At 47.6% G+C, this 21,332-nt stretch overlaps 1 protein-coding gene across 4 annotated transcripts in view; it reads right to left on the reverse strand.

Moving 5' to 3' along the window:
• LOC144307760 (uncharacterized) overlaps positions 1-21,332 on the reverse strand; it is a 111,867-nt gene that overhangs the window by 42,852 nt on the left and 47,683 nt on the right. The window contains exon 3 of one of the 4 annotated variants that reach the window (XR_013374480.1): positions 14,962-15,057. The exons of the other annotated variants lie outside the window; for them this stretch is intronic. The gene's annotated coding sequence lies outside the window, so the exon portion shown is untranslated. The remainder of the gene's footprint in view (positions 1-14,961; positions 15,058-21,332) is intronic. 4 annotated transcript variants of the gene reach the window in all.

Here is a 21,332-nt window from a genome sequence, read left to right on the forward strand (position 1 = left end):
CGACAAGGGCCAAGGGCCTGTGAGACCACCGGCCTTTGTGATCAGGTGGAGGATGGTGTCATGACCAACAGGAGAACAGTGTCTGGGGAATGTAGCAGAGATAAGCAGTGCTCCCTGCCACTGGCACCCACCTCTCCTGCCTCCACATCCCACCTGACTACATCTTCTTTTCCTTCTTGCAGTGTCCTTGGGATTGAGTTCTGGCCAATGAACTATGAATAGAAACAATAGGCATCCAGGCCCAGCTGGCAGCTTCACACACTGAGGGGACCTTATGGTACTTTCCTTGCCCTCTGCATCAGATGAGACTTGGGGAAAAGCAAGCCCCCAAAGCAGCCAGAGATGATTTAACTGGTCACCCTGACCCATAGCCTATCCCTACCTAGGGGTCCTCCAAATGAGCCATGGCACTGCAAGCCCAGGGCAGAAGTGGCCACAGCCATGTCCCACACCAACATGGGCAGGGCACACACCCTCAGCCCCAACTCCTCCTGTGCCTGTGCCCAGGCCCCCTACAAGGGCAGAGGGCAGAAGGTGGCAGTGGTCGCAGGGTAGAGGCAGGGCGGCAATCAGCCAGGAATCTGTCCTTGGAAAGTAGCAAGGCAGCAGGAGGCAGGACCACAGTGAACTGATACTCCAGGCACCCAACACCATTGTCATCCATGGTGCCATTGGACTGCATTCACAAAGTACAAATTCAGGGATAAAATTATTAAGAATTCCAAGGTGGCCACCACGGAGCATTAAACTCCAAGTGCGAGGCACTTCTGAGCAGGGAGCTGTGTGCTAACTGGCCCGTGAAGCCAGCCCTGCTGGACATCTCTGTGTTTGGTGAGATCTGTGGCTTCTGAACCAGGGTGGGGTGGCAGGGTAAGAGGACCCTAGTTGAAGCTCAGAGTGCCGTGGGCATGTTCTCCTGAACATAGCATGGAGTAAGAACTCTTACTCTCCTCCAACACTTCAGAGTCAAACCACTGACCTCCTCCCCCTCCCAATCTCTAGGGCACAATTAAACTTTTCCCACTTCCTCAATTCCTTGCATGGGCCGATCACTTGCATAGCATTCAGAGCGGAGGAGGGCTAGGCTTGGATGACCAGATGAAGAGAATGGGGCCAGGCTAGGAGGACACACAGTACTGAGATCGCTGAAGAGGTACTTTTTACCAGGATGTGACAGGAATTACCGTTCCTATGATAACACTCAACAGAAATTTCCGAAAGCCCTCCAGAAACTGCTTGGGGTGGAGAAGGAAAGCCACAAAATGTCATTGAAACAAGGAAAATTTTAGTACATAAAACAAAGATTAAGAGGAATCTTGGCTATTGTTAATTGGTAGTTGCTTACTACTTAAGGACTTCCGAAATAGACACTCAGTCGATCAAAGAAAAAATTAAAGTACAGATAAGACCTTCCCAAACACTCACCCAGATACTCAACGTGTGTGTGTACACATACTTACAGAGGGAGGAAGAAAGCAAGTTCAAGTGAAAACAATAATAGTAGATAGCACTTAGAGTGCTTATTACCATGTGCCTGGTGCTCTCCAAAGTATCTGTAGTAACCACTTTAATCCTCATACAAATATATAAGGCATTATTATTATCCCCATTTTACAGATGAGAACATGGAGGCTCAGAAGGGGGCATAACTTGACTAATGGGTTTGTGTGTTGTCCCTGTGTACACATGACTAACCAAATCAGGCACCCAATCAGAATTCCTACTCGTAAAACATCACTTTCAGCTGTTCTGGAAAGAAAGTGTATTCAGCTGCACAGATAAAGTTTAGGAGGAAAGTAAATCCAAAGTGTAAAACTAAGTCTTGGGGCACCTGGGTGGCACAGTTGGTTGAGTGGCCGGCTCTTGATTTTGACTCAGGTCATGATCTCAGGGTCATGAGATCAACCCTGCTCGGGACTCTCTCTCTCTTCTCCCTCCCCCAGCTACCCCCAGCTCAAAGTATGCATGCTAGAGCTCTGTATCTCTCTCTCTCTCTCTCAAATAAATACATAAAATCTTAAAAAAAACTATAAGTCTTAAAATACACCCATTAGCACTTCTGTCCAGTTATCTCTATTTCATTACACTTAGGGGTACAATCTGATTTTGTGGAGGGCTGCAGAGGAGATGATGTCAACCACACGATCTGTCAGAGCAAAGACTAAGACCTTCCCATAATTCCCATCTGTGCCTGTTCCCAAGAATAAGTGGAAAGTTCCCGCATGGACTCATTTTTAAAATATTGCCAAGAAGCATGCCAAAGGTGTCCTGACTCATCACTCACTGGTGGCCACTCCTGAGCCATGCTTCATCAGCATGGCCCTAAAAGTCCCTTCATACCAGAGCAGTGACCTGCCAAATATAGCAGAGGCCCTATTTTTAAAAAGGTTCAAATGAGCTTGCAGAGAGCCATCAACACATACCATCAGCACAGTTTTATAAAAAACAAAAAACAAAACAAAAAAACTCCGGCCAGGCCATTGGCATGGCATTCAAATAGTGCTGAGGCAACATAACCATGAGCCGCAGCGACAGAAGTGACAGTAACCCTTGCTCAGTGACAGCCTCCATGGGTCAGACCAGCCAAGAGCTTTCTTATATATGCTTGTCTCTCTTTCTGCTGGCGACTGACCCACACGAGAGGTTTCATTCTGCCCATTTTACAGATGCAAGCGCAGTCTTGGGACCATCCAATGGCCGCTGAGCAGTCACATAACTTCTGAGAGCACCTAGGCTCGGAAGTGCCACTCTGCGTTTGCAAGCGCACGGTGCTTCATGCTACTGGAGGGTTCCCCCAGGTGCCCAGGGGACCCCGGACGGTGTGTGCACACCGCCCCCAGCCATCAGCATGGAAATCCCCTCAGGGGAGGTCAAGGGCTTCAGCAATGGATCACACACCTAAATATAAAAGCTAAACTAAATACAAGCACTAGACAAAAATAAAACCATCTTTGTGACATCGGGGTGAGCAAAAATTCCTAGCTACCAATGACAATAGAAAAGCAAGAGCATAAAGAAAAATAAGTAATGGACGTCATCGCAATGTAAAACTTTGGCCCTCAAAGGACAGCTTTAAGATGTGGGAAAACATGGGCAGCCCTGGTGGCTCATTGGTTTAGCGCCGCCTTCAGCCCAGGGCCTGATCCTGGAGACCCGGGGTCGAGTCCCACGTCGGGCTCCCTGCATGGAGCCTGCTTCTCCCTCTGCCTATGTCTCTGTCTCTGCCTCTCTCTCTCTCTCTCTCTGTCTCTCATAAATAAATAAAATCTTTAAATAAAAAAAAAAACAACAAAAAATTTACTTATAAAAAAAGATGTGGGAAAACAAGCCACAAAGGAGGTGAAAATATTTCATATGCATTTACTCAGGGTCTTAAGGGCCACGAGGAGGGTGGCGGGTTTACTTCCCACAGTCCCTTCCAGGGCTAACAGACCGTGGGTCCTGGCTGCCCTCACACCTGAAGACATCCAGAACTATCTATTTTCTCATTGTGAGGCCTAATGTTCTTGCTGCCTGTGGGCACCAGGCCTCTCTAGCTGGGAAAGCGGAGACTCCTGTAAAGCATGTGGTTGGCATGAAGCATAAGCCCCGCTCCTCCTGGGCCCCTGTGAAAGAAGATCCTCTTTTTCTAAGTATGTTGCCACACCTCTCTCACAAGAAAGACAAATTATTTTCCAATGTGGGAAATTGGTACCTATCCGCGGGAGCTCTCACTACAGAAGTTCCCTGTTTCAAAGCTGTTGGATGTAGATGTTATTCAGCCACCCACTCATTTGTTCTTCATTCATTCATTCATCCATCCGCCCACCCATTCACTCACAAACATTTCACAAACATCTAGTGAGCACCTGCTATGGGCTGGGCTGACCTTGATGAACACGAGGGCCCGGACAGCAAGAGCTCACTGCCTCGTGGGGGTGGAGCAGGCGTACAGCCCAGTGTGGTGGGAGCCCCGTAGCAGACACCCCTAGTCTCTGCCCACGTCCCCTTGGACCTCTTCACCACACACCTACCTGCCCTCCAAGGCCTTCACTCCCACAGGGATCACCTGTGTCCTTTTGTCAGTGCACTGTCCCCAGGCTGAAGGAGCCTGATTCACCTGCATCAGGGACAGCCAAAAGTGCCTGGGGGCTATCCTTCCCCTTCCCCTTCCCTCTCCCCTCCCCTTCCCTTTCCCCTTCCCCAGTAACTCATTCAAGTACAAATGCTCCTGAAGTATGACGTACATTAAAGTATAAGGGTGGGCAGCCCAGGGGGCTCAGCGGTGTAGCGCGTGATCCTGGGGACCTGGGATCGAGTCCCACGTCGGCCCTGCATGGAGCCAGCTTCTCCCTCTGCCTGTGCCTCTCTCTCTCTCTCTCTGTATATCTCTCATGAATAAATAAATAAATAAATAAAATCTTAAAAAAAAAAAAAAAGTACAAGGGCTCCAGCTCCCTCGTCTCCTGTTTGGGACAGTTCTGAAGAGTGGCCTTCACTGTCTCCAGAGCCCAGCTCCGGGACTCAGTGACACTGTGATTTACAATAAGAAATTTACATTTGGTCGTTGTCCGCATTCCCGGCAGAGAACTCCTAAATCCCTTAGAATTTGTCTCTTGTTATGTTAATGAGGCGACTAGAAAGCTCCTGAGGCTGGGGGCTGTTGCCAGGGGAACGAACCCTCAGTGGAAGGGCTGGAAGTTTCCGTCCCTGGGGGCGGGGCGAGGGGCTGGAGGTTGTCTCAGTCTCCAATGGCTCATGATTTAATCAATCAGCCCGTGTAAAGCCGCCTCCCACTGAAACTCACAAAGGTGGGATTGGGAGAGTTTCCGGGTGGGGGAACAGGTGCAGATGTGGGGGGAGTGGTGGGCCTGGAGACGGCGGGGGAGCTCCTCATCCTCTCCCCCTACCTGGCCCTAAGCATCTCTGCCATCCGGCTGTTCCCAAGTTCTCCCCTTTTGTAATAAACCAATGATCTAGATCGTAAAATGTTTCTCTGAGTTCCGTGAGCTGCTCTAGCAAATTCACCAAATCTAGGAAGGGGGCCCTGGAAACCCCTGAGGTCAGAAGCACAGGTGACAACCTGGACTTGCAACTGGTGTCTGAAGTTGGGGGGTGATGGGGTGAGCAGTAAGAGCCCTCAGCCTGTGGGATCTGATGCTCTCTCTAGGTAGACCGTGCCAGAATTGAGTTGAATTATAGGACACCCAGCTGGTGGCAGAGAATTGCTTGGCGTGAGGGAAAACCCCACGTGTTGAAATTGGTACTAGAATCATTTTACCTACCTTCTGGGGGATTTGGTTTAATACTTCATCTTGGCCCAGCTTCCTTCCCTTCATCTCCTGTGTCCCCGTTCCCTGCTGGTTATTCCTGGAAATCCTTCCTAGGAAATTGCCTTCCCCAGAAATTCTCACCTTAGGGTCTGCTTCTGGGAAATCTGACCTAGGGCATGCTCTGATTATGGAACACCAAGGTGGGGCTGTGGAGGCCCCTGTCAGGGACACTGGGGTGGGAGGAATCTTCTTCTTCTTCAAAAAAAAGACTTTATTTATTTGACAGAGAGAGAGAGAGAGAACAAACATGGGGAGAGGCAAGACTCCCCGCTGAGCAGGGAGCCTGATTGAGCCAGGCTCAATCCCAGGACCCTGGGATCATAACCCAAGAAGGCTGCCACTTAACCACTGACTAAGCCACCCAGGCACCCCTGGGGGAAATCTTTTAAATAGGAGCAACATTGTTACGTGCCTGTGCATGCACATGTGTGTTAGGTGGAGGTGGAAAAGCCAATTGTAAGTGGGGTAGGAGCTGGCCCCAAGGCCCCAAGTTGTGGTAAATTTGAGAGATGGCAAGCAGTGCACTTCGGCTGGTACACAATGCATACACACCAGGATGTGGGGAGACGTGAGGCTGGAGGGGTGTCAAAGGGGTGGAGGTCTTGAACGGCTAAGTCACTTCAAGAACTTGATCATCAGGACAATAGTGAGCCATTGGGGGGGTGGTTATAAGCCCAGTACTGATGAGACCAGTTTTATGCTTAAAAATATCACTCTGTTTTCAATGGGAGGAATGCGTTTGAGACAGGCAGGAGAGTCTGGGAGCAGTGAGGAGGCTGTCTTAGACATTCAGGCCATCCTTGAGAAGAGCTCATCAGGATGGAGTAGGGGGACATGGGCACATTCAAGTCACATTCCAAAGTCACGATCCCTAAGACTCAAGTTTTGATTGATTAAGGGCTTCACTGTGTGGGAATGGCTAAGGAAGAGGAGAGGTTCCTGGATGGTCACAGATCCGGGTCCCCAGGAAGCAGACTTTTGTTTGGAAATTAGAGTGCAGGGAGTTTATTGCAAAGCATTCTCAGGATTGACTCTTTTTGTGTGTGTGTGGGGGGGGGGGATGCAGCGAAGTTGGGCTGTGATATAGCTCAATGGAGGCTTCAGCCCACCTCACAGGGAGCTTTGGAACCAGCAAGTCCCCGCGTGAGTTGCTCTGACTAGGGGCGAGGGGCCCAGGCCTCACTTCATCCATATCATCCAACCATTGGTCATAGATTTCCTTGGGGGACAGCGTTGAACTTGGGTGATATGGCTCCCTTCATCTGAAGGCACTTCTTGGAAGTGCCGTCAGGCAACAAGCTTTCCAGAAACTCAGAGAGTAGGCCCTCATGTCATCATGCGGGTTCTGGCTGGCACAGGACGGCATCTGCAGTAAACATTTAACTGTGAGATGCTGTGCAGCATGCAGTGAGGGGCACACAGAAAGCTCTCCATGTCTGGATGTCTGGCTGTCAGGAGCAGATGAGATTCCCTAACCCTGGGAAAAGGTGTTAGGTACAGGTTCTTGGTCTCTGGGGTTGTCGACGCTTCTGAAAAGTTGATGAAAGCTCTTTACACTCACAACTCTACACCCAAATTTGCATGACATTTCAGAAACTTGTCTTGGTATGAGTTCCTCCCAAAGCAAACCCTGGAACAAAGATTTGAATGCCAAGAGGTTAATCTGGGAGGTGATCTCAGAAAACATGGAGAGGGAGGGAGAAATGAGCAGGGAAGGGAGAAAAGCCAATAAAGCTACATCAGTGTGAGCAAGTAGGCAACTGGGGCCCAATCTTGCTGCCACCAGCCCCAGAGAAAACCTGTGGCGTACACCCTATATTTGTCCCACCCACCCAGCAAGGAAGCTGGGGGGTTCTTCTACGGTTTCTCATCCCTCACTGGCTCAGCGTTGCCCTGGAGGCATTAACTCTCTGGCCTGTCTGATCATTACAACCCACTCTCTGCCCTGTCTCTAACTTCTGCAGGCTCAGGAACAGCACGCACGCATGCACGCACGCACGGTTCAGTGGCCAGAGAACACCCTCAGGCAGAAACATACACTAAGAACCCATCTGATTGGCTCAGATAGTGAGAGCCCAGAAGACACCCCCCAGGGCACCACTACCTGCATCTGCCACAGAACTTGTACTTTCCTGGTTAACAATTTTTTATTTTTGCCCAAGAGAGCTAAGGAACACCAAGATGCCAGAGAATGTAGCCAAAGAAGTAGGCAAACAATCAAAACACAATGACGCCACGTCAACACTGGGAAATGATCAAGACCCAGCCGCCCAGGGGACCAAGCTTCCTTCCGAGGGTCCCCCCCAGAGCTGCTGAGCAGTCACTGAGGACTTAGTGCTGTCGGTGAACTGGGCTGTCTTGTGGCAACCCTCCCCAGCTCCCCAGGGCTGACCCCGCCCGCTCTGAGGACTCAAAGACCAAATGGAAGGCTGGGTTTGCCAACTGTTGGAGAGCAGTTTGGGCAATTCGGGTGTAGCTCCTGGGGTGGGGTGGGAGGGCAGGACTGAAGGGGATATTTAAACATTCAGGAGTTGGGTGACGGGTCTGGAAAGAATATAGAGGAGGCCAAGCCACTCGCCTTTGTGCCACAAGAATGCCTCAATTAAAATGCCATTCAGTTAGAAAAGGCAGAAAGAAAAACAAACCCTTCAGCTGTAATTTTGCGCTGAGCTTTTTTAATGTAAATCAAGGGGTGCAAATGGCATTTTCCATCAGTCATAAGTGTCAAAAGCCCAGAGGTCTGCAGCTGTTATTCTGCAGTATTACCGGGTGACCATTTAAACAGCCGATCGAGTTCCTTCCGGAAAACAAGGTTCTGAGTCCAAGTTCCAAGTTCAAGCACTTGAAATGTTTGACTTTAGTGGAGCCATGAAGTCTCAAAAGCAACCTTACAAAGGGGGAGTTCACTCAAGGTGGGACTGTAGTGGTTTTTGTGGTTGTGATTGCGGTTGTCTGGTTTGAGTTTGGTCACTCCTTCAAAACATCTCCTGCAAACAAATTGCCCTAGGACAAGGGGCTGTCAACCCCAGGGAACAAAGCACAGTGCATAGAAACCAGAGGAAAGGTTGAGTGGAGCTAGGTAACCTTAGTCTAGTCTGGAAATGAACACCACCAACAACGGTCCCTGTCCACAGCAGACAGCCATTCGGTACACGGTCATGTCCTGTTGATGCTCTGTAGGCATAAACCCACTGGGGTCCCTCCTCACATTCAGGAGAGCCGGACGCACAGATACAACTGATGTGTTTATTCATATCTTCGCTAGATTCTAAACCCCTTGAATGCAGAGACTGTAATCTCCCGCCCCTCCCACCTCAAGCCCCTAGGTTGACCGAATCCCATGGGTGTGTGCTCTAGACAACTACACAGTCCTCCCCACTCCCACTGTGTGCTCCTCAGATGCTTCTGGTGCTCATTTTGCAAAGATTCGGGTCAAACAGGGATGGCACGACAGATTAAAATAAAAGGGCACAACTCCTGCATTGTTTTCCTGCTTTTCTACTGCTGAGTGATCTTGAATGAATTACTAAAATTCTTCTGAGTTACAGCTTTCCCAACCAGAAAATGGAGAAATCGCCCCCTGTTTACAAAGTGCTCTGGTAAGACAACTGGAAATATAATCGAAAGTTTATCAAGTGAGATCTCTCAACTAGAAGAAAAATTAAACCATGACATTTTGGATAAAACTCAGTATTTTGTTAGTCAAATTCCATCGAAATTATACTTAGGTACATTAACTTAATTTAAGAACTAGTGGCAAATTGTATTACTATTTGACACATTACTGCTCTGCATAATTATTCAATCAGAGCTCCCCTGAAACAAATTAATGCTGATGCAGCCTAATTTTTTTTTTATTTTGAAATAGTTCAAGAATACAGAGGAGTAACAAGAATAATATAATGAACACCCATACAAATGCCATCCAGCTGTTTTGAAGATTCACATAGTGCCTTATTTTCTTTAGCCATTCTCTTCAGAAATAACACATTAGAGGCCCAGCTGAAGCTCCCTGTGTAACCCTTTCTCCCCTTCCATTCTCTCTTCTCCTAGGGGCAACTTGAAACAGCCCTGAATTGTCTCATGCCCCCAGCCCACCTGTGGTTTTAGCCCTGGGCTATATGGCAGGGTCCTACCCTTAGGCGTCCCCCCACCCTCAGGTCTCTGCTTCTTTACTCGAAAGCTTTCTTCAAAACCGTCAAGCATGTCCCCAAACCTCACAGGCACATCACCCAAATATGGGACAGTGAGCACCTGCAGAAGAAACATCGACCAAAGGCGACAGAGCCTTGGGAAAAAAAAAAAAAATGCCCTAGAGACCCTTTACCCTAAGGCAGCAACCTCAAGAATGCACCCTTTCCTGGCTTTTCCCTTTGTCTTATTCTTTCTGCTTCTTCCCGCCTACTCCTTGGAGCCGCCCCTCAATGAATGCCCTGGCCAGAAGTCCCGGTCTCAGGCTCTGCTGGGGGTGGGGACCCAATCTGAGACGTGGCTCTCCTGCAATTTTATATTACTTATAGGAAGGGGTGGTTCCATTCACTAGTATATGCTTGCATGCACCCACAGACAATGCATTCTCTCGCACGTTTTAAACCTCCCTATAAAGGACCTCATACTAAACTTGCTTTTTGCATTTGTGACTTAGTCATTTTGTAGCTTTCTGGCACGTGGAAAAGTAACCAGGCACAAGACACAGTCAGTTCCCAAACTGTGGGCCACTGTGTTGTGTCTGACTTGTGACCTCTAGGTTATATCTTTCTCAATTCATATCACGTTAACACCCACAGGTGCTTTTGAACTTGAAAAAAATCCCAGCACAGAGTCCGTTTTCCAAGGAGGTGCAAATGTTTGTGTACACAGAAGACTGAGAATTATACTTTAGCAAAAGTATGCATTTCCTGGAGTAAAGGATTACCTTAACTGCACTGAATCAGGCAGGTGAGTCTCCCAACTCTGTGACAGTCTAATTCACCTCTGCTCCCCACGCACCTAGCTCAGGGCCTTACACATAGGAGGCATTCAATAAACATCAAATGAATGAATGACTCACCATTGTATTGATGAGAATACTGGAGCCCCAAGAGATAAGAGATCCAGTACCCACAGCTAATTAGTGGTAGACCTGGAAGTAGAACCCAGGTCTAGAAGCCCCAATTTGACTCAGCGCATTTTGAAATCCGTTCAGCAGTGTTATGTTCTCTGGGGTGATAACTGGTTGCAATAGTAGCCGTCCAGTACTTTGATTTGTCCAAGGACCAGTTCACCAGAGCAACAGGATGGGATATTTTCCCATGACATGGAATGTCAGCAGAATCTAGAATATAACCCAGTGTCCATGGGAAAGAAACTCTCTCTTTTTCTTTCTTTTCCAGTTTTTTTTTTTAATTGAGATGTGACGTAGATATGGTGAAATGGAAAGATCACACTTACCTGGATTTTAACATTTTTTCACCATCAGATTAAGAGATGGGACATTTCTACCTAGTCCCGAATTGTCTTTGCGACTCATCTCAGTCAAATATCCCCAGCCTGAATCCCACCAAAGAGAATTACTGTTTGTGCTTTTCATGCCATAGGTTACTTTTTGCCCATTTTGGAACTTCATATATATGGAATCATACAAATACATATTTTTTGACATCTAACGTCTTTCACTCAGTATTATGTCTATGAGAAACACATCAAGGTTGCATGTATCAGCAGCCACTCCTTTTTCCTCCATGCATGACATTTCATTGTATAAATACATCACAACTCTCTTACCCATTCTACTGTTATGGACATTATAGGTTATTTGCAGCTTGCAGCTATTATGAATAAAGCTGCCATAAATAGTCTTTTTTTTTTAAGCTTTTATTTATTTAGAAGTCTCTACCCCCCAGTGTGGGGCTTGGACTCACAACCCAAAGATCAAGAGTCACGTGCTCTTCTGACTGAGCCAGTCAGGTGCCCCTAAACATTTTTAATTGTGTCTTTTGGAAAATAAAACCCCAATTTCTATTTGGTACATATGCGGAAGTAGATCACTAGGTCATAGGATTAGCACATCTTTCATTTTAATAGATACATTACCTTAGTGAAAAAGAGAAGGGTTTCCTTCACCTGGAAAGGCTGTCAGGGAGCAAAGTTTCTGTTTCTAAATGGCTCCTCATTAAAAACCAGAGTCTTTGGAAAAGAACCGAAAGAGACGATGACCTGGCCTCCCATGCCACATCCGAGTCCTTCCCTAGTTCCAGTTATAGCTGACCTGAGCTGGGCCACTTTCAGTAAGCAGAAGTCACTATCTCCAAAGGACTTGGACACTTCTGCCTCCTGTGGCTTCCACCCACTCATCCCTTTAAATCCCACATGCCTCAAGTAGAGCCATACATACTCCTTTGGCTTGGGTTGCAACTCCCAAATCCTTCTTTGGCACTGAACACTGGACCAGAGTTGGCTCAGAGAGGAGTGAAATCTGTTTCCAATTCAAAATGGATTAAGGTTCACTACAGCTTCCATCAGTATTGATGGTGATGATGAGCAAACTAAGCAGAGGTGTTGCACAATGACCAGTTAGAAAAGTCAAAAGGTCTGGTTGACTATTGATCATCTCACTCTTGGTGCCACATGACATGGACTTTCAGATCCTTTTTTTTTTTCATTTTTATTTATTTATGATAGTCACACAGAGAGAGAGAGAGAGAGAGAGAGAAAGAGAGTCAGAGACACAGGCAGAGAGAGAAGCAGGCTCCATGCACTGGGAGCCCGACGTGGGATTCGATCCCGGGTCTCCAGGATCGCGCCCTGGGCCAAAGGCATGCGCCAAACCGCTGTGCCACCCAGGGATCCCGGACTTTCAGATCCTTAACATCCCCTGGAGATCATCCAATCCAACATTTACTCAGTGCCAAATCCCCAAAATATTTCCAAACCTCTGTTTAAGCACGTCTGAGGGAGAAAACTTAGCTCATACTAAAGCAACCCATCCCATAGCCACTTGGAACCACTTTCTAGAAAGTTCTTCCTTTCAGCTTGAAGCTGCCTTCTTTTCATTTCCATCTATTGGTCCCTTTTTTGCACTCTGAGGACCTTGAAAATGAATTTGTTTTTCCATTCAGCCATTCCGCAAATATTTAGAGGAACCCTTTCAATATTCAAGAAAGCTGTCGTTCAGCAGGTGAACTTAAGAAGGGTGAAAGCAGCAGCTAGGGCCTTAGGACAAGGCAAACATGGTTTAATGTCACAGTTACTCTATACTAGTAACCTTTCTATTTTTAATCTTGCTATGGCTTCACTGATTAGCAAAGAAGGAATGTGCAGCCTTCTATTATGTATCAAGGCCACAGTGACATCTCCCTTCTCATAACTCTTGTACTTTGGCAGTAAACCAGAGCACGATCTGGCCGATCTACTGAACCCTCTGGGCTAATCTGGTTGGCAGTCTGGTGTGTGGTAATGTAGACTAAGCATGGTCTTTGTAGAAAAATTAATATGCCAAAAAATCAGTGTGTTAGGCTAGCCACTCCTTTGCATCTTGGTTTCATTTATTGCAGAATCCACATCTTAATATCCACCCCAAAAGAATGTCAAAAAATTAGACACACTAACGTATATGAAGCACATGGCACCATGCACTAAAGGTGCTCAATGGCACTCTCTTCCCTAATCTTGCTCCCATAGCTGCATTTAAAATCAGGGACATCCAGTCATGAAAAGGAACTGCAGTATGGGACCATGGAAACACCTATGAGATTGTCTTCCATTCTAAGCCCATGGTGCTAATTTTAATACCATGGGGCCTTAAACTAGTGATGATCCTTGAGAAAGTCAGTTAGCTTCTCTGAATCTTCAATATTGAAACATATTAAATTAGATGCTTCCCTAGTCTTAGGGATACCTTTAAAAAACTTAGAGCCAAGATACCATCTTCCTGAATCCCTGCCAACAAAGCCATTCAAAGGACATTAGAATTTCCCCCCAAGACTTTCATCTCCAAGTCAACTCCATAAGAGGCAGCGTTTTTGTTTTGTTTTGTTTTGTTTTGTTTTTTTGCCCAGATCATCTGTTTATCTAAGTCCCTCCATATACCCCTAGTGGTTTTTGATGCATCTTCTATGGTCCAACATTTGACATCTTAAGAATATCCGTGATATGGGGCATGCTGAAATGTTGAAGTTCCACAGAAATTCAGCAACCTCTAAAACTTATCTATACAATTCACCTCTGAGAGGAAGGGTTTTCGAGTACATACAGGCCTGATAACAGAGCCCAAGAGCTGAGCAGGGTGGGGCTGGACTGTGAGAGCAGCCTAAGGTCATGCTCTGTACGTGACGTTGCTGACACAGTAGCCTGCCAACTGTCTCTCTGGGTGGAACCAGCCCTGACTCCTCACATGCAGTTGCTAACTTGACAGCTGGGAATGTATGGCCTGGACACTGTTGGGGCAATAACCAGCCAGTCCTCAGAGTACCTCAAGACATTCGCTGTACTCCTCACTGAAATGATGCCAGCTAAATGCAACAGCCTTGGTAGTAAGTCTCATAGTTTGGCATGAATGCCAACCTAGGCCATCACCCATTTGTTTGAAATCAGCAAACATCGATCTAGAGTTCCCTCTGCTTCATCTGTTACAGGGGAACTGGAAAACGAGTCCGATTGCCTCCAGTGTCCGCAGCCTACGCTTCTGCCCTGGGTATTCCCAGGACAGTGTATTTTCAAGAACATGTGCCCAATTTCCCGCATATCCCAACTGGGTCCATCCTGATGGGCTGAATTGCTATGCTGCTTAGAGGGCAGAAATCAGTTTCCTCCTCTGCATACATCTGGTCTCCTCTCAGGTGCCATTTCTTTTTCCTCCTAAAACTAGACAGAAGTGCAAGGTAAACCTTCTAGATCCTGCTAACATGCTGCAGCTTCCCTCCCCCCGGGATCTTGCTAGTGCTGGGCCAGATCTATCTCCATATGAGGTCCTTGATCAGGGCAACTCATTCATGGGGAGGACATTTGTTTACCTCAGCAATCCAGACATTTCCTAAGAGAGACAATAAGAATGAAACTAAACCGAATCATTTATCTGCCAGAGCTTAGAATGAATGAAGAGGCTCCAGGGAGGGGGGCGGGGGGAGGAGGCCACACAAGAGAACTAAGGCGCATCCTAGCAGCCTAACGAGAAGAGGAGTAAAATCAGACAGACTCTCGTTGCACACTCTACAATCTCACTGATTTGAGACCGAGGTTAAGCAAGCCTGACAAAGTGGTTCATCAAATTGGAGGTGAACCCCGCATCTATTGGATCTCATTAATTCCCAGACCGCCTTATTGTCAATGCCAATCAGTGCCGTTCACCACGTGGCACTTGCGTCTTTCTGCCCCGGCTTCTGCCATCTGTCTCTTGGTGGCCTGACTCTGTTCCCCGAAATCATTTCACTGTTCCTGTCATGCCGGCTACTGGCTGTCTGCTGGGAATCCTAAAAGCCCTGTAGGAGGTGAGCGGGACAGCAACTGGCGACTCTCGTTTCCCAAAGGCCTTTCTATTTTTAATTTTTTGAAAATATTCCATGCTAAAGTCTCCTTTCTCTCCCTCCCACCCTTTGTGGTATTTTTAGGCCATGCAGGCTCTTCAGAACAAGCATCTAGCTTGCTGGGCGCTGCAAATAGCTTTTCCTCGTACCTGCCAGTCACCGTGTACTACAGGCATATGTCATGCGGAGAGCTGGTCCTTTCACTCCGGCCTCTCACGCGGGCTTTGCTTCTATGTGCTGCTAATCTGTCAAGAAATCAAAGAGACACCAGCCTCAAAGGGGAGGCCCTGGCCCCACAGCTGCCTGCCAGGGTTATTATGAAGGCCCATCCATCCTATACCAAGAGCTCGCTGGGAGCAAGTGGCAGCAGACAGGGGAAAGTCAGAGATCAGGGATCTGAGCAGGGGAAGGCGATGTGTGTGAGCCGAGGGTGGGAAGGGGCACTTAGGGATCAGGACTTGAAAGATGAAAGCACCCTAGGGATGTTGCAGTCATGACTGCTTTTGGGCAAGGACAGACACGAGAATTATCTGAGATGCTTGTAGGGGAGACCAAAGGTCCACCCAGCCCGGGGTCTCCTCTGTCAGGGGTGGCTCAGGTGCTTCTATGGGAAAGAGAGAAGGGTGGAGCAAGCTGGCCAGCCATCCTCCTTTACATCATCCACCCCATCACTCCTGCGGGTCCGGGGAGAGGCCACACAGCTGCCTGGCCCTCCCTCAAAAACTATCAGAAAAGAGTAAATTGATTAGGACAGTGGTTCTCAAAATGTGGTCCACAGGCTGGCAGCAGCAGCACTTGAGAACTTGTCAGAAATGCAGATTCTCAGGCCCCACCCAGCCCTACCGAGTCAGAAACTCTGGGATGAGGCCCAGCACTCTGTGTTTGAACTTGCCCTCCCGGGATTTGGATGCACACCCAAGTTTGAGAACCACTAGATTAAGAAAAACAAGGTAGGGATATCTGGAGGGTCAACTGAAGGAGAATCTTTCAAGTGTGTAAGAGAAAAAGATAGAAACAGCAGGATTCATAGTCACTTCTTATGTGATTTCTGAAACGAACGCTATCGATAGCTAAAAAAAATAAAAAAGCAAAATGGCCGTAGACCAGAGGAAAAAACAGAATTACTTTTCCGAATTAATGTTCTAATGTTAACAAGGCCCTATTTGATGTTTCCTTGGGGGAGAGGAGGTGGATTTTCAGCAGAAAAACTGTCTGTAGTCAGTTGGGACCAGTGCATGGTGTTTTGATTATGAAGAGAACATCCCCAAAGACCACGCATGCCTGAAATTGCCGAGTCCCCCCAAAGCTTGTGCTTAAAAAGTCACATAAATATGTTATAAAAGAAAACTGATGTTTCTAAAAGAAAAACCTGCAAGGACAGCTTTTAAATTAAAATTCTTGGCTGTTCAGTATAGTAGAATAAAGGAGAAGGCTCCTTCCTTGCTCTCAGCTCACGGCCTTCCATCTTATTTACTGAGAAAATTGAAGTCATCAAAAGTGAAATCCCACATGAGCCTACCACCAACTACCCCTGCCTCCCTGCCTCCCTCCCCTCCGCTTCGCATTCCCTTGTGCAGGACCTTCCCACAATGCCATAGGGCCACGTCCTCCCCTGGTGCCCTGGAATCCCATCAGCTCTCGAGGTTCCAAAGATGCTTCTCCTACGCCCATCAATTACCCCTCTCGACTGGGTAGCACCCTCTGCATATAAATGTTTGGAACTGTGGCCCACCCTTAATGGTCTCTCTTGACCCGGTGGCCACCACCAGCTGCCAATCTGCTTCCCTGCTCCATTTCATAGTTAAACGAACATGAAATAAGTCTAAGCTTGCTGTCTCTACATTCTCTGCTCCTGTCTTTCCAGATCCCTTTCCAATCAGGCCTCACCTACTCCACCAAAATTTTCCTCCTCCGGGTCACCAGGGATTTCCATGTTGTCAAACCCGGTGACCCGCACTTGAGCTCTCTGGCCCTGCGTCTCAGCAACCTCTGGCACAGCTCTCATCTCGTTTGCCACTCCTTCTCTGTCTCCTCCCTGAGTCCCCTCACCTCTCCCTGTCCTAAACTTCGGAGTTTTCGGAACACTCTGAGTCCCTCGCCCACTCTAGCTATTCACACATTCCTAAGTGAGCTCATCCAGTCCCTCAGCTTTAAAATATCCACTAGGAGATCAAAAACTCTCCAGAACCAACCATTTCTGCCCACCCTCACTGCTACGATTCTGCTCCAAGCCCTCTTCGTCTCTTGCCTAAACTACTGCAATAGGTTCCACCCTCATCCCACTGGTCTATTCTCTTTCAAACTGGTCCTTTGAGAAGGCAAGTCAGATCAAGTTGCTTCTCTACTCAAGAATCTCAACTTGTCCCATCTCACAAACACTAAAATACAAATCTGTACCTAGACCCACAAAGCCCTGCATGACCCTGCCTTGGCTTCTTCTAAGAACTCCTTTCCTATCAATTCCCCTCTCACTATTGGGCTCCAGCTACTCTGGCCTCCTTGGTTGGTTCATATCAGTGTCTCTCGTGGAGCTTAAAAAAAATACAAATGTCCAGCTTTACCCCCAGGGAGTTCCTGATTAGGGAGGTCAGTGTTGGGTCTCTGAAAAGCAAAGTCTGGGGAGCAGAGTAGAGTAGTTATGTAGTAGAGCATGGACCCTGGAGCCATATTCTTTGTTCAGAATCTTGACCCCATCATAGCTGTAGGACCGTGAGTAGATGACTACAACACTGTAAGCCTCAGTTTGCTAATCTGCAATGTGGTGATAATAATTGTCCTCCTTTCCTAGGCTTGTTGTGATAATTAATGAATTAATATATAGAAATTCCTTAGAACAGTGCCCAGCACGTAATCAGCGTGAACTACTATTACCTGCCCTGTATAAGTTTCTTGATTGATTCTGGTGTATAACCAGGCTTGAAAATTGCTGATACAGGCTCTAGACACCATTAAAATGAAAGACAGGAGATCTTCACAAGGAGCGGGGCAAGCCAGAGGTTGAGGAGAAACTAGAAGGCACACAGTTTCTGCTTTCTGAAGGGTGAATGGCACTGAGCGGATCACAGGACAGGCACTATGTCTCCTAAGGGCACCCAGGTACTCTGTGACTGGTCTGGGGGACTCAGCACCTTCTCAATTATATTCTAGTTGGTTATTCTCACCCAGCTAACCAGTTAGGAGACAGATGAACTGTCTTTCTCTAGCCACAGCTGGCGATAGAAAGATCCATGTGCTGTGCTCAGGGCTGCTAGGGTGTAGAGAATATCACAGGGGTGCTAACCAGGCCCAGCTGTAACGAGGGTACAGTGGGTGACAACGGCCATCCTCCAAGACTCCAGAAGCTCCTATGCTCTTCACAAAAACCTTCCCAACCTGCCTCCTGATGTCAGAAACTTCTTTAGCAGGGGACACACTTTTCTTTTCATGGCAAGATACCCCAAATGCAGACGCCCCCAGAAGAATCACAGATGTAAACTGACACCATATTTGATCGGTCACTCTGCAAAGGAGAATTTTGATAGGAGAAGGGGACTATCCTGTTCTCCACCCCACTCCACCCTACCTCGTGTATTTCCCACCTCTGTCAAGACCACCATAGCCGGGAGACTTAATTCACTCGAAGATGAGTGATATGAAGGGCATGGTGCTCATTTCAGTTTCTCTAAGTCATTTCTTTCTTGGCACATGGTTACATTTGGCTCAAGCAGAATTGGCAGGGCTGGCCCAGCCCTTCACCCTGCCTGTGAACCAAACTGAGGCTTTCTCTGCTGGTGGCCAGTGTGAGGTGTGTACATAATTCATTGGTTCTTGGGGCGTCTGGGTGGCTCAGTGGTTGAGCGTCTGCCTTTGGCTCAGGTCATGATCCTGGGGTCCTGGGATCGAGTCCCACATTGGGTTCCCCAAAGGGGAGCTTCTCCCCCTGCCTATGTCTCTGTCTCTCTCTGTGTCTCCTGAATAAATGAATAAATAAAATAATTCATTGGTTCCTTCAACAAGTATTATTGGGCCCCTGCCATGAACCAGGATGTGATGAGGATGCTGTTTTGACTGAGGTTCAGGAGCTGACCTTTCTCTGTATATCTTCTTGGAAGGTCACCCTTTGCTTTACTCAAACTGTTTTCCGAGTTCATCTTTTGAACACTGCCTCCCAGATCCAGATTTAAGGTCATGCAGGAATATCTGTTATATTTTACCTAGCGCTGATGGAAATATTACCACTTCCTTCTGCCTCCCATATGCCTCTGCTCCCCTCATCCTTCCCTCCCACACACCTCTCCTTCCAGCCCTTCTATGAATGCCTGAAGTTCTTGGACGGCCCTTCTGGAGTCTATCCTATCTCTCCAGGGCTGGGGCAGCTCCCTGCCCATTGGCCTGGTTGTCAGCATCCAGGTTCCTTCTTTATCTCTTTATCTCTTCCTGAGCCTCCCTGTGCTCTCTGGCCTTGCAGACTCACTGTGTGAGCAGAATCCTGGGCGCTCCTTGGATAGCGCTTGTCTAAAAGGGTGGAGCTCCCAGCCCTCACTGCTGACTGTTTTTCTTAGGCGACAGTAACTGATTTTTCTAAAACAATCCTTCTTTTGTGAGACAAGGTTCTCCCTCAGAGCATGTCACATAACTTTCCCAAGCCCTGGGGTTTTTTAAATCCTTATTTGACACACGATGTTACATTAGTTTCAGGTGTGCCAGGTAACAAGCCTCACTTTTTCATCAGCCTTTCCCAGTTTGGCCCTCACTGGCTTTTCCTCAAGACTGCAGAAGGGACTGAGAGGACAGCTAGGCCCCAGGCCACAGTGGATATACCTGGGCAGCTCGAGTGTCCCTGACATTATCTTGGGCCACCCTCCATAGAGTACTGCTGGGGTTGGTGACTGTGGCCACGTTGTGTCATAGATTTACAAAAGGAAGATTAGAGAGCCAGGCACTTGACACAAATGACCCCATTTAATCTTTTCAGCCTCCCTACAAAAAGATAGTATCACCTTCATTTTAGGGGTAAGGAGCTGAGGTGACAGGAAGGGAGCCAACTTGCCTATGTCCATGCTTTGGTTGCCACATGATCCTGTACTTTGAGAATGCTGAAAGGCCTGTGTTTCAAAATTCTCTTTGAATTGTCCCCTGCCCAAAGTGTGTGCATAGGGGCATGCGCTCACACACACACGCACAGAACACATTCCTATATCGTTACAATTAAGAAGCAAAATTAACAGCACATTAACCCATGGACTTGGGTTATATAATGTGGAAGATATAAACCAAAACAGATTCCTAAGGGGATAGTAAGTCTATCCCTTAGAGGAAGGACTGGTGTAGAAGAAGTATTGAATCAGGAGTCCAAAATCCTAGGTTAGGGTTCTTACAAGGCCACTTACTAGCTCTGCAACTTTGGAAATATTCCTTTATCTCTCCAAGCCTGTTGCTTCATCTGTAAAATGGGAACTTTGACACTTGCCTCACCCGCCTCGTGAGTAGAATCAAATAAGGTAATGGAGGACTCATCAATACACCCATCAAGAGAGAAGACAATAAATGCCTTTGTGCATTCAAGCTATTATGGCTTGGATGGTATGAATTTTATAGTCACTAACTCAAATATACAAAGTGGTAACTCTCAAAACTCTCCCATAAACCGGACTTCAATTCTATCCCGGGCTCCCATCTGTCTGTTGCAGAAAACATAGCGTGATCACTAATAGGCTGTCAGACACTCCAGCGATTTTCTCAGTCATCCAGATTGAAACTCAAACCAACTCACAATTCCCTGCGTGGCCTCCCCTCCTCCTGGGCGGGCGCTCAGCTCCGGTAGTCCCCAAATGTTGTCTGAAGAGCAGCAGGAAGAGGGGCCCTCCTCGCGGTCTCCACCTGTCCACGTCTTTTGAGATGTGCCTGTGTCCTCGTTCTTCCCTGGTTGGATGGCCCATTCTCTGCTGAAATGCTCACCTCTCTGGCATAATACCTTCTCTCTCTCTCCCTCTCCCCCCTCCACGCCCCCCCCCCCCCGAACTCCTTTTAGTCTAAATCTAGGCTGTTTTCAAGATCCAGGACTTGGTCCTATAGCATTTTTTTCTGCATAATTTCCCTTAGACATTTTTATCTACCTTCCTTGTTCCCCTAACTTTACAGCAAAGGTGAAGATCCCCCAATCCAAGTATTGGCCCCAGTCTTTCCCCCTGATCATCACATAATCACCATGTTGGTGTTGAAGGGAACCATCTTCCTGGGGGACTCTGTATCTCCAACTGCCTGGTAGACATCCAGGCACCCCCACCCCCACCCTGGCTGCTTCTTAACCACCCCAAATTCACTCTGGCTAAGGCCAGGTTTAGCATATGTCCCGTGGAGAGCCAGCTCCCTTCTCTGCCACCTTATGGCCCCCGAGGGAGATGCCATCACCTTCCCCATGCAAGTTTGAGGCTTGGAGCTCTCTGCACTCACTGTTCTTTCTTCCTCTCTCTTCACATCTGCTTGGGCCTCACGATGCTCAATTCTCACCACTTAAGGTCTCTGGAATCTGTTTTTCCTT

The sequence above is a fragment of the Canis aureus genome, chromosome X, assembly GCF_053574225.1.
Source record: "Canis aureus isolate CA01 chromosome X, VMU_Caureus_v.1.0, whole genome shotgun sequence".
NCBI lineage: Eukaryota > Metazoa > Chordata > Mammalia > Carnivora > Canidae > Canis > Canis aureus.